This window comes from Panthera pardus, unplaced genomic scaffold, assembly GCF_024362965.1.
Source record: "Panthera pardus isolate Hobbes unplaced genomic scaffold, ASM2436296v1 HiC_scaffold_10, whole genome shotgun sequence".
Classification (NCBI taxonomy): Eukaryota; Metazoa; Chordata; class Mammalia; order Carnivora; family Felidae; genus Panthera; species Panthera pardus.
This window is the reverse complement of record NW_026526655.1, coordinates 91,663,003-91,676,755: the sequence shown is the minus strand read 5'-3', so window position 1 is coordinate 91,676,755 and position 13,753 is coordinate 91,663,003.

Here is a 13,753-nt window from a genome sequence, read left to right as displayed (position 1 = left end):
GTCACTTCTTTGAGTCTATTTTTATAAGGCTCCTATATATACAAAATTAAATTTGTTTCTCTCCTGTTATTCTATTTTCAAGCAATTTAATTATTAGAGCAGCCAAGGAACCTAAAAGGGAAAAAGGAAATTTTTTTTTCTGCCCCACACCAGTGGTCTAAAAACACAGCTGAATGCACACCCGAGGTCTTCTGGTCTCACATAAACCATCCTGTAATTTGGGTTCACACAATATCCCCTCTCTTGTGTGTGTTTAATTCAAACATGAAGATCCCAAGACAGGCTGGGTGAAAACAATCAGTTCTTGACACCTTTGTCCTTGAAATCATAAATCATCCACGGTCCAATGGTTACTCTCGACACAAGATTTACCTTGTCCCTCCTTCTCTCAATCCCCAAAGATTAAAGGCATCTCTCCCAGTCAGAAAGTTTCCACTAGAACTTTTCAAATCTTATCCAACCTCAGAATGACCAGTTGTGGCTCAGGTACTTGAGGAAAACCTGAAGAGGCAGTGTCCCAAATTACTAATTAGTGTCACATGGCAGGACTTGATGACGAGACAGCAGAAGTAGAAGAACACTAGTGAGTGGATAATGAAGTATTTTTGTAACCCCCCCCCCCCATTTCATTCATCTAGTAATTTAACATACTATGATAGTAACCTATCAAGAGTGATTTTACAAATCTGCTTTCTATTTTTTGGTGTTGCAACTCTGTACCTCCCAGGTCTTTTTAAGGATTCTTTCTTTCTTTCTTTCTTTCTTTCTTTCTTTCTTTCTTTCTTTCTTTCAGTTCTAAGAAGCTGGGCAAATGGTTTTAACTAGAGAACAATGTCACGACTCATTGTCCTTAAACTGCCCATCATTAGTATGGTTCCTAATAGGATTTAAACTCCTAAATATTGGCAATTATTTGTGTTTAGACTGCTTTTTTAAGGGGGCAGTCATTTCTGTGTGGCTAAAAGACCTGGTGGTCCTCTCATGCCTAATATAGAAGTCATAATAAAATAAATCTGCATGGTGATCTCTAACATAGACAGATGCCTTTGTCCATATTGGAGATGGTGAGACATTTCTTTAACCTAAGTTACAACATACAAAGTTCCTAGGGCCTCTGTAGAAATGCACAGAGGCTCAAGGTAATCAAATCGATGGACTAAAAGCAAAAGTACTTAACCATTAAATTAGAAAAGCTTAGCAAACCAAAAATGAAACTGTTTAACACTGGGCAGGGACAACAAATTTAGGATCTCTAACCTCTATGGAGAAAGAAATGGTAAGGACAGGAAATGTACATCTATCTTTGTTAGTGAGAGAATGAAATTGGGTGGAAGAGTAAGAAACAAATGAATTCTCACTTAAGTGATATTTTGTGTGGTGATCTAAACAATATGATAGGCTTGTCCCCAATTGAGCTAGGGTAATGAGATGCTGTCCTAAAGACTAAATTGAAGCAGTGTGGGAATACAGCAGAGTATCTCTACTAAAAAAGTCTACTAGACAGGACTAGAAAGGAAATAAGAAGACTTGGGTTTTGCTGTTGCTAGTGACATTTCCTAGCTTGGAGCACTTAGGTCTTTGGGAAGGTTATTCACGGAATGGTACTTTATACCTTTTGCTAGCAGTTTCCAAATTTGGTTGTCCAAGGGAAGTATTAGATTTGTCTGGATTCTGGAGAACAGCATGATTTCTAGTAAAAGGGAGGATCAGGAATAACCACCACCAATAATAATGATAACTTTTAACATTTGCCAACAGCACTTTTAGTGCCAGAGACCTCACTAGGGTGCAACACATACATGCCTTCATTTAATCTGTACTATATCATAATAATGTAGGCTCTACAAGGCAGGACCACTTTATGCAGGACTAGGCCCTAAAATTAGACCTTAACTGTTTAGTAAATAACATAAAAACAACTAGAAAACCCCTAGAGGTAAATGTGGGTCGGATGGATAATTCTAAAGAATCCCTGCTTTCCTAAAGAATTTGTTTGTTTCTGTCTTAGTATTAAGCCTCAGTGACCTTAATACACATGATTTAAACTAATTACATAGTAAAATCCCAGGAGAAGAATTAAAATACTTAGTATAACCCTAGGGGAAGGATGAATTATAGAAGGAGTACACTCTAATGGAGCACGGGATAACTCCTCCTGTATTTTACATTTCAGGAAATTTAAGCTAGAGAAGATAAGTATATTTTCCAAGGTCAAGTAGGTAGTAAGTGGTAGAGCTGAGATTTAAACAAGAGCCCCCTGCCAGCACCAATGTGCAATTCACAAGGCCGGTGGAGGTAGCATTGTGTACACATTTCAGAAAGATACAATTTCCTTTGTTAGCAGAATCTAGACTATTTATAAAACAGATAATAATTATATGTATTTCAGCTGAAACATAAACAGAGAAAAATGTACACAGCAAGGAAGGAACATTGGCAAATTCATCAATACTCCAGAAGGATAATTTTTTACGTTTATATAAAAAAAAAAACCAACTATGCTCTGATGAGTAAGTGAAAATAGCAACTAATTCCAATGAACTGACTTTGAAAATGCTAAAATTTTAAGGTATTTGTAAAAAAGATTATGATTCAATGACAGATCTCAATAAAGCTTGAAGAAAGAATTTTGTACAAAACACAGTGAAGTGTAACTCCTCAATTATATTTTCTACTAGACAGTCACACTCATTCCCTGCTTAACCAAAGCATTTTTCTGCTTCAAATGGAAATTAGTTTTCACCTTTGCTGAGAGGCTCAGAGTGGAGCCAGAGCCTATATCAGCAAATCTTTGGGTAACTTGACCAGATGGGATCACACAAACTACCCTAGAGCTGGCACAGGCTTCTTTCCATTTTTTTAAAAAAATAATATAAGTCATTTTTTGTTTACCTTTTTTTTCCCTGATGAATTACTACTCATCATGGCTGGGGACATTTCTGGTTTATTTATTTGTTTATGTATTTATTTATAATTTTAATTATTTTTGAGAGAGAGAAAGACAGAGCATGAACTGGGGGAGGGGCAGAGAGAGAGGGAGACACAGAATCAAAGCAGGCTTGAAGCTCTAAGCTGTCAGCACAGAGCCCAATGGGGGTTAGAACTCGTGAACCGTGAGATCATGACCTGAGCCAAAGTTCGATGTTTAACTGACTGAGCCACCTTGGCGCCCCTGGACATTTCTGTTTTCACATATTGTCTATTTAGTAAATCCTACTAGAATCTGGATTTAAATTTATTGCTTCCTTTCTATTTCAAAGAGCAAAAATCCCTGCTTTTCACAAAGACCATCCCATCTGCTTGTCATGTGGACATCATCCCTTTAGTGCTTTTCAAGGATTTTTCTCCTGAAATTACTTTCTCTGTGTTCTTCTCAGTCACTTGTAATATTCTCATGAGCATACAAACAAGTTCTATCAACCAACTTTTTAAAAACCCTTCCTTGAGACCAAATATCCCTATGAGCTCTGCTCCATTTCTCAGCACCCAATTCGCAGCAACGGTTGGAAAACTCGTGGTGTTTATTGTCTTCACTTTTTCATTTCCTATTAATTTTATATATAATATAAATATAATTAAATATATAATATATAAAAATAAATATATATAATATATAATTTCATATTCATTTATATATGTATGTGTGTGTATATATATATCACCTGCAAGCAATTTTAAACTAATAAACACATTACAACAAAGTACAAAGAACTCCCAAATCTCCCTTACCTAGCTTCCCCAGTTGCTTATATTTTACTACATCTGTTCCATCTCTCTCATCTATATGTGAATACATATAAACATATATTTCATTATCACTATTAGTTTTTCTGGCCAACTTACAGGCAACTTGCAGCAATGGTGCCCCTTCCTCTTTAATTACTGCAGTGCATGTTTTCCAAAACCAGGACATTCTCCAACAAAACTGCCACACAACCATCCAAAATAGGAAATCTACGCTGATTTATCACTACAGCCAAACCTGAAATCCATTTATTTTTCCAACTATCTCAGTCAGGTCTCTTTTCCCTTTAGCTCCAAGATGACATCCAGAGTCATGCTTTTTCATTTAGTTCTGATGTCACTTTAAATCTGGAACTGTTCTTTAACCTTTCCCTGCCTTCTCTGTCCTTGGTGTTTAAAGAGTACAGATCTTTCACTCTGGAGGATGTCACTCAGCCTGGGTTTCCCCAGGTGCAGACAGGGCCATGCATTCTTGCTAGGAATATCAGAGAAATGAAGTTATATCCTTCTCAGGGCATCAGGATGATCCTTCCGACAAGAGGTGATGTAAACCTTTATAAATTGATGCCCGCCAAGTTTTTCTACCTTAAAATCACTTTTCTCTTTGTAAATGGTAAGCATTTTGTGGAAAGATACACCAAGTCTAAACCTATATCCCACTCTGATGGCTTTGTCGTGTGTCAACTTGGCTAGGCTGAACTACACTTTCCAGAATGTTATTATGCTGGGCCATATACAATTCCTGAGGGTTATTTAGAGGGTAGAAGTGACACAGTAGCCATTCTGTGCTCTCACACCTTGTCACTTTCCCATTGGCTTTTCTCACTGGTGTGCAGTGGCTAGTTCTACAACTTCCTCATTCCCTTATCGGTTTCTTTGACTCTTGGGCCATGTTGAAGGGTCCTGACTTCTGCAGGACACACACACAATCATCATCAGAAGCAACAAGAGCTGACTCAGGTTTAGTCCATCTTCATGGTCTGCAGCCTGTGCTCATGCTTGGGTTCCAGCTCATTCTTGCTTCCCTTGTCCCCCAACTACTTTATATCCATTTGTCCCTTTCTTGCTGCCTGTCCGTTGGATGTAAAACTCCAGCATCACACTGAGACAGCAGCTTGCTTAACCTGTTTATCTGGCTGGCTTCCACAATTGTAGAAGGCCAAATCTTTCTGCAAGGATTACATACACACACACACACACACACACACACACACACACACACACATACACACACACATATATATACACATTATATATATATACACATTATATATATATACATATATACACACATATATAACAGAGGACTATATATACTATAAATATTTATTATAATTACTATAATGATAAATTATATGTAATATGTAATATAAATGATATATAATGTACAATATAATAATTATAAGTCATATATTTAAAATTATTTTAAATTATATATAAAATATATATCATATATCTATAAGTCACATATATTTCATATATGTATATAATTTCTTGATGGTTCTGCTCCTCTGCTTGAACTATGACTGATCTGCTATTCCGGTCAAACTTCCACCCATCAGCCTGAGCATCCTTTCATACCTTCCACGGAAATCACTCATGACTATGATGTTTATCAAATGGTGAGTTTTCTATATCCATAATTCCTTCTAGATTTATTTGTTAGCATTCTACTCTAAGGAAGAATTTTCCCTTCTCCCTAATTTCTTTATCTCTTCACTTATTTATATGTTATGGACCTATGAATTGCTATATCTTTTAATGAGTTGTAAATCATTACTTTATAATTAATTTTGATGCTCAGGTGGTCTTAGAGTTGGCCAACAAGAGTCCCCTTTAGTCTGGCCCCATGTCCTTTTTGACATATTGCCTTCATTCTTTCAGTGCTTCCTTCCTTTCTGGCGTGAAAAGATATTTGTGCTCCTTTTGTTCTTTCCCTGACTTAGCCCCAGAATCAGCTATTTTTCTTTTCGTGGAGGATGGTAGACAGACACCGAGCCAAAAATCTTGAACTTCCTCTTGTTTTATACCTTCCTTTTGACCTGTCCATCATAAATCATGTACTAATTTTCTACTGCTATGTAACAACTTAGCAGAAACTTAGCAGTCTAAAGCAACACAATTTATTTATTTGTTGTTTTCATTTTCCATGGATCGGGGGTCCAGACACTGGCCAGCCACTCAGGATCTTACAGGGAGTAATCAAAGTGTCAGCTGGACTATCAACAACAGCCAAAGCATGGAAAGAGCCCAAATGTCCATTGATGGATGAATGGATAAAGAAATGTGATATACACACACACACACACACACACACACACACACACACACACACATATACACAATGGAGTATTACTCGGCAATCAAAAAGGATGAAATCTTGCCATTTGCAATTACGTGGATGGAACTGGAGGGTATTATGGTAAGTGAAATTAGTCACAGAAAGACAAAAAATCATATGACTTCACTCATATGAGGACTTTAAGAGACAAAACAGATGAACATAAAGGAAAGGAAACAAAAATAATATAAAAACAGGGAGGGGGACAAAAAAGAAGAGACTCATAAATATGGAGAACAAACTGAGGGTTACTGGAGGAGTTGTGGGAGGGGGTATGGGCTAAATGGGTAAGAGGCACTAAGGAATCTACTCCTGAAATCATTGTTGCACTATATGCTAACTAATTTGGATGTAAATTTTAAAAAATAAAAAATAAAATTAAGAAAAAAAAAGTGTGGGGCGCCTGGGTGGCGCAGTCGGTTAAGCGTCCGACTTCAGCCAGGTCACGATCTCGCGGTCCGTGAGTTCGAGCCCCGCGTCAGGCTCTGGGCTGATGGCTCGGAGCCTGGAGCCTGTTTCCGATTCTGTGTCTCCCTCTCTCTCTGCTCCTCCCCCGTTCATGCTCTGTCTCTCTCTGTCCCAAAAATAAAAAAAAATTAAAAAAAACGTTGAAAAAAAAATTAAAAAAAAAAAGAAAAAAGAAAAAAAAGTGTCAGCTGGGCTGTGCTCTCAGTCAAGGCATGGGGTCCTCTTCCAAGCTCATCAGGTTGTTGGTAGATTTCACATACTTGTGTATTAGAGCTAAGGTCCCCCATCAGATGGGGACCACTCTCAGGTCCCAGTCACATGGCCCTCTTACAATATGGCAGCTTACTTCTTCAAAACAAGCATAAAACTTTCATTTCAGTGTGCTGTAAGGAAATCTCGATCAACATAATTAATCATGGGAGTGATTCTGCCATTATATTCAAAGGTCCTGTTCACATGCGAGGCAAGGAAATTATACAGGGCATATGTACCATGGGGTAGAATTTAGGGTCCTTTTTAGAATTCTGTCTCTTACAAACCATCAGCAATTTCTAAGGGTTCTACTTCTAATATACCCAAATCTGGCCCCTTCTCTCTGTGTCCACTGCCACCAACCCAGACCATGCCACTACCATTTTTCCTCTATTCTGATAGTCTCCTGGTCTCTTTTCTTCCACTTTTGCTCCCTAGACAACTAACCAGAGTAACCTTTAAAAAATGTACACAACGGGTGCCTGGGTGGCTCAGTCGTTTAAACGTCTGATTCTTGACTTTGGCTCAGGTCATGATCTGATAGTTGGTAAGTTTGAGCCTCACGTCAGGCTCTGTGCTGACAGAACAGAGCCTGCTTGGGATTCTGTCTCCCTATCTCTCTCTGCCCCTCCCCTACTTGCTCTCTATTTCTCTCTCTCAAAATAAATAAAACAAACTTATTTAAAAAAAGACTGAGTTAGACAATGTGCAAATCAGTGTCATAAGATGCACCTTAAAAAAATGTACACAAGATGATGCTTGATACTATTTAGTTCACTGAAATCTTTAGTAGTGTCCTATTGCATTCAGAGCAAAATCCACACTTCTTCCCACAGCCTACAAGCCTCTGCATTGTCTGCCCCTGCTTACCTATTGCATCATCTTCCTTTTAGTCCCTGGACATCACAACCCTTTCCCCCCTTTATGTCTCATTTAAGCCAAAGTTGTTCCCTCCCCATGACTTTGCACTTAACTCTGAAAAAATTTATTTGGCTGTTTGCATCTCAGTTCACATAATATTTCTTTAAAGAAGTCCTTCTGAGGCTGAAAACACCAACATTTAAGTACAGTCCCTCTGAATTACATCAGGCTATTAGTTTTCTTCATAGTATGTATCACCATCAGAAAGTGTATTGTTTATCTCTTGTACATTATCTGCCCACTCCAAGTAGAATGCCAGCTTCATGAGGCCAGGGACCATGTCTATGCCAATCACTGGTATATCCCCAGTACCTAGTAGAGTACCATGCTTTGTACTAAGTGGATACTTGATACACATTATGAAACACATGGAATAATCAGAAATTTGGGAAGATGTTACTTAAAAGGACTCAAGCTCTGATGTCATTTTGTAATGTGAAAAATATACATTAAATACACACACACACGTTCTGTCTCTAAATTGTCTGATAGTAGGGTATTTAAGAATTAATATTAAATCATTCAATTTGATAATACTAAAATCCATCTTTTGGACCTGGAAATAAAGTATCACAATAGAAAAAACTTTTTTCGCTACTTCCCCCATAGTGACCTGATATTTTTGCAGTAAATGTCTGGCAATATTCTCTTATAGTGAATTCATATCCTGCTCCAGAAATTTAATTTATCACTATTAGCAACAATAGTAAAAATTCTTACTCCAGAGACTATGCAGCTGGAAGACTTCTTAACAACTTTGAATTAATGCTTCTGCCACCAACCACAAACAATACAAATACTTCCAAAGCAATCCTTATCTTACTGGGAACATCTCAGTGGAGAGAAGGTACAGTGGAGCTCTTGCTTGCTGGCTCCAGAATGAGGTCACAGACTCAGGGCTCCTGCCCCACGCTGGCACAAGAGGAAGGGACATGGTTAATTAACCTTGGATATGCTCTAAGAGAGTTCTACCTGGAGCAGCTTCTGGTCCTCCAAATAATTCCAGTATCCTCCAGGTTTTTTTGAGGGTACAATCCTGAAGAACCTGACTAAAAAACAGCATGCACTGATAACATTTTCTGTGGTCAGTTTGCTACGTTAAACTACTATATACAGCTTAAGACATTTAAGAGCCTCTGGCTAAAGGGCTAAAATGTAACAGGAATGCTTAGGAACTGTTTATATGCTTGATTTGTTTTACAGTGTTTTTGGTCTTTAGTTTTGATTGGAATGTTTTACTGAAACATGAAGGGCATTTAGAAGGCAAGAAAGTGAATAGGATACATTTGCAACAATATGCCCTAAAGCAACATCTTAATGTCAGAAGTAAATTATAACAACTTACATTACTGATGACATACATTATAATTCAAAGCCGGGGAACTACATCAAGGTTGTTCTCACTGTGATATAAAAAGGGTTTTCTTTGTATCTTTTGCAACTAGATGAAGACCTTTATTCATGAAAATGGTATCAACAAAAGGTAATAGAAGAAAATACATATCTCTTGAAATGCACAAAAACATTTTTTCTGAAGCTTCCCAAAGCCTTTACATCTATTTCCCTAAGAATATTCTTTATTTCATAGATGGTATGGAATGAGTTTCTTCCAGTGTTGTATACGTGTCTCCCAAGATGCCAAGAGCAAGTACATCTGACATGATCCATTTCTGATGTAAGTGTCCAATTGATAATAGCACAGCCAGTGACGACACTTATAAAATAATGCTTATAACGAACTATTGAAACTACTGGGGTCAAGGCTGCATGGGAATAGCTGAATCTCTCCTGACTGAGTGCTTCCCTGGGCACCTATCACAAGTTTAATTGTGCTATAGACCCAGGTCTAATTCAGCTGCAACCGCATGCATGTGTGCATATATATAACAAGAAGAAAGCACAGGCAGTAACTGAGATTTGACACTATATTTTGATTGACGTGGATACCACATTGGAACTTTATACCTACCAAAAGTGTGATTTTTAGACTCTGACTCTATAATAAAAAAATACATGATCTACTCTTTTCATTGGACAATACTCCCGTGATGTCTCTAGGTTTCTCCTTTATATATGTGGCTTCATCTCGTATTGATATTTTATAGCAGTAATAATGAAATAAAATTTCGTAAGGTATCTAACTACTTTGTTAAGACTTTAAGAGCTAATTCAGGCCTCAATTTAGATTTTAAAAGATTTGAATGTGAATATAAACATCATTCCTTCTTCAAATAAATAACAACAAGAAAAGATAACCAGGAAAAGCATGCAAGAATTTGTTGTTGTTTCTCTTTGCCTGTTAAATGACTAAAGTCTGTGCAAATATATCTAATTTACTCAGACTGAATGCAATAACTTGAAAGCCTAAGTAAAGCCTATTCCTGTCTTTTAATTTGGTTGTACTATTCCAATTGTGCTGTGAGTTTGCCAGCTCCCTCTGCTGGTATTCCCAGGACCTGGCTATGAATCCTGACTGTCAGAGCTAAAAGGAACTTGGAGGAACATCAGTGGCAGCCATGGCAATGCACCCTCAGTGCACTTCACTTCAAGAGACAACCAACTAATGATATTTATATACTCAGGACATATTATGACTTTACAATAAAGGCTGTCTGAATCATGTCTGTGGGTATGTTGACATCATTGGTTCTCTGGAAACCTAGAAGAGGGAATTAACTCTTTTGCTTGTGTTTTGCTGATCTAAAGACAGCAAGAGGGGCGCCCAGGTGGCTCAGTCGGTTAAGCGTCCGACTTCGGCTCAGGTCATGATCTCGCGGTCCATGAGTTCCAGCCCCGCGTTGGGCTCTGTGCTGACAGCTTAGAGCCTGGAGCCTGTTTTGGATTCTGTGTCTCCCTCTCTCTCTCTCTGACCCTCCCCTGTTCATGCTCTGTCTCTCTCTATCTCAAAAATAAATAAACGTTAAAAATTTTTTTTTAAAGACAGCAAGAAAGCTCCTTAAGTAGAGGAGCTACTGTACTGGCCTACAGTGAGGAGCTAGGATAGGTGAAGTCCTTCACATTTGGGATGATATGCCTTTGAATATAAACCATTTCAGAGCCCTGCCTGGGAATGAAGTGGCAACTTCATGATTGTTGGAAAGAAAATGTTTTGGCTGGGGCTGGTAGCCCATCTTATGAAATATTCAAGTGCTCCGAGTGCTGTGAAATGATACCACGTCAGACCGCATCACTTGATGGAAAGGCCAGGTCAGAATCAGGAGGCTGTAATTCCAGCAGTGAATTTACTAAGATCACCAGGTATTTGTAGAATACTCCTACTTTCACATATACATTTATAAGACAGAAAGGGCTCAACATACCATCTTTCCAGTGAGGAAGCTGAAGCCAAAACTTACTGGCTTAAGGTAATATGGTCCATGGAAACTAATTTCTTATTATGTGTACAGCCTTGTATGTTCTTTAGAAAATACATTGTCTCTAAACTGGAAGCATTTACAATGTAAGGCAATGTAAGGCAAGGCGGGCACTGTAGGTTTGAAAGGAACTATGAAACCATCTGGACCAATATGTCCGAGTGGCATATCAGCTAATGCTTGGATATGGGAGCTCAGGTTGTTGCAGTGTTGTTCTTGACATTGAGCCATAGTTGGGCCTTACATGCAGCTGCTGTTTGGGTGTCATCCCATTGCTAAGCAGCCTGGTGTGATGACTGTGGACCCAGGCCTTCCTATCAAAGAGTCTGCACGTTATTACTGGTTCTGCCCTTGGAATTTGTGCTATAGGCAAGGGCAGTCATCATCATGTAAAACTTAGGTTGTGTAAATATTAAATGAGGTTGTGGAATTGATATTACTTTATTAATTTTAAAACTCTAGGTGGATATTTGTAATTATGTATTTTAAAACATATATGTTTGGTCCTACCATCATTAAAATTGGCCACCATCCAACCAAAAGGGTGAAGATAAGATCTTAAAATCACTTCACTAAAAACTGGATCTCTCCACAGCCAATAACAGATTGGATTTTATTCAGAACACCACTATAAAGAAAACATTTAACGACAGTAAATAAAATTTGCTTTTCCATAGTAACTAATACAAGAGGATCTTATTATACCTGCTCAGGTTAAAAAGTTTTCAGATCATCCTATACATGATCCTTTTTCAGTTTTACTTAAGAAAGAAAAATAATGCATTACGTTTGTATCACACTGTATAAAGTATGACAGTTTTATATGTTATTTGATCTCTACATAACTACCCTGGGAAGGCATGGAAGGCATATTGATGCCCAGGCTTTAACTAAAGAAACATATCAAGAGGCTTGTTCCAGTTTGCACAGTTACCAAGCAAGTGGCAGGGAATCTACTTAAACCAAGCACTTCTGATCCCAAATTCTATGCTCATCATCTCCCAACATGATCAGTATCTCTACATACCATGTTCCTGCTGTAGCACCTGAGATTTTTATTGCTTAGAAGATCTGGGGGTGGGGGGGAATTGGGTTCTTATTACATGGTTTTGAATGTACTAATAGGTCACTTGGGCTCTCTGGAACCTCACTGACTTGAATTGTAAAATGCCTGATGCCACACCAGCTTTAGTATCATTAGCCCTATCCTTCTAAACCAGTGAAGCAAAAGGATTTCTCCATGTTTCAAACTTGGTCCCTAGGTGGCTCAGTCAGTTAAGCATCTGACTCTTGCTTTTGGCTCAGGTTATGATCTAAATTCATGAGTTCGAGTTCCGCGTGGGGCTCTGCCCTGACAGTACAGAGTCTGCTTGGGATTCTCTGTCTCTCTCTCTCTCTGCCCCTCCCCTGCTCACTCTCTCTGTCTCTCTCAAAATAAATAAACAAACATAAAATGCAGAAGACAGCCAAGGATTCAGTACTGTTGGAGCTTGTTGCCTACTTGCAAATCTAATTAGAAAATGATTATAACTTGAAATTAATGAGTAGTAATCTCTTTAATTGTTCTGGTTTTTGTTTATAAATGTTAAAACTCAGTACATGACTATTTGTTTTTCTGTTTAGCTAGTAAAGAGTTGGACCTTCTGCTTTCTTTCACTGCTAATATAGGCTGACATACTATAATTCATGCTCATGGCCAGTCACCTGAAAAGTTTATAATGTTTTCATTCATATTGATATTTTCAAGTTCTTCACTTCCTTTTCCAGACCTGCACTCCCTCCTACCATTCCCACTGAAAGGAAAAAAAAAATGTCAGTGATAGTTGTACATGAGGTTTTGTGTTCCCCCCTCATATCTTTATCATTGATTTTTATATCAATAATAAAAAAAATCACATCTTTCTCTTCTGGAAATTGCTTATCTCTCTCTATGAAACGAATTTCTGTTGACAATGAATAAAAACTAAGTTTAATGATGAATCTTCTAAGCTTTAATTTCCACCTGTGTTTGTCTGTGTCCATGGTGGGGGATGTCGGGAAAGGTGAAGTATTTTAAAGAGATACTGATAAAGAAAAGTGAAGAGGATTCATCTGACCAGATTCGAATACACTTATAGATTCAACCAACTTTCTGATAGATATCTCCATGCACACTGTTCTAATTCTTCTTTGACCTAGGTTTTTGGTGGTGTTTTTTTTCAGGAAGCACTATGGTCTGAATGTTTGTGTCCCCCTAAATTCATACATTGAAATCCTAACCCCTGAGGTAATGATGTTAGGAGGTAGGGCCTTTACAAGGTGATTAGGTAATGAGTGGAGTCTTTATGAATGGGATTGGTGCTCTAAGAAAATGGACCCCAGAAAGCTCTCTGGTTCCTTCCACCATGTAAGGACAGCAAAAACCAAAAAGGCACCCTCTGTGAACTAGAAAGTGGCCTTTCACCCGAACTACATCTGTGCCAGTGCCTTGATCTTGGACTTCCCAGCCTCTAAAACTGCTAGAAATACATTTCTGTTGTTTATAAGTCACCTAGTTTATGGTATTATGTTATAGGGCAAACACACTAGCAGTATAGGTCCCTTCAGTTTTAGGCAAAGTACCAAAGTGTTTTGAAAAAAAGTGTGGGTAATGAAATATTGACTTATACAGTTT